This window comes from Nestor notabilis, unplaced genomic scaffold (assembly GCF_000696875.1).
Source record: "Nestor notabilis isolate BGI_N333 unplaced genomic scaffold, ASM69687v1 scaffold29300, whole genome shotgun sequence".
NCBI classification, from domain to species: Eukaryota; Metazoa; Chordata; class Aves; order Psittaciformes; family Psittacidae; genus Nestor; species Nestor notabilis.
The window spans coordinates 3,043-3,465 of NW_009911987.1; the positions used below are offsets into that span (position 1 = coordinate 3,043).

Consider the following 423-nt stretch of genomic DNA (forward strand, 5'->3'; position numbering starts at 1 on the left):
TGATGCTTGTGTGTGGATGGCAGGGGGAGCCTCCCATGGGATGCTGCCGGCAGCGGGACCCAGGGGCCGGGTTGTGCTGCGGGGCTGAAACCTCACGAGGGCACCAGCGGGCCGAGGAGATGCCACATCCCAGCTCAGAGCATCCCTGCAATGGGGGGATCCAGGGTGGGAGCAGCCTGAACTCCCTCTTTCTGCACAGCGATGGGACACGGGGAGGACCTGGCAAGCTTCTGCTCCTCCCTGCAGCTCCCCCCAAACACCCCGGCTATGGTGCAGATATAGACTGGAGCACATCATGGTCTTCCATGTCTGGCCACAGTCCTGCATTGATACCCAATTCATAGAATCATAAACTGGTTTGGGCTGCAAAGGACTTTAAAGCTCCTCCAGCTCCAACCCCTGCCACGGGCAGGGACACCTTCC

General features: G+C 60.5%; 1 protein-coding gene across 1 annotated transcript in view; it reads left to right on the forward strand.

Moving 5' to 3' along the window:
- Window positions 1-423, forward strand: part of LOC104407892 (regulator of G-protein signaling 19-like) — a gene marked incomplete at its 5' end in the record, with an annotated part of 2,866 nt that overhangs the window by 1,771 nt on the left and 672 nt on the right. The gene's annotated exons all lie outside the window — the stretch shown is intronic.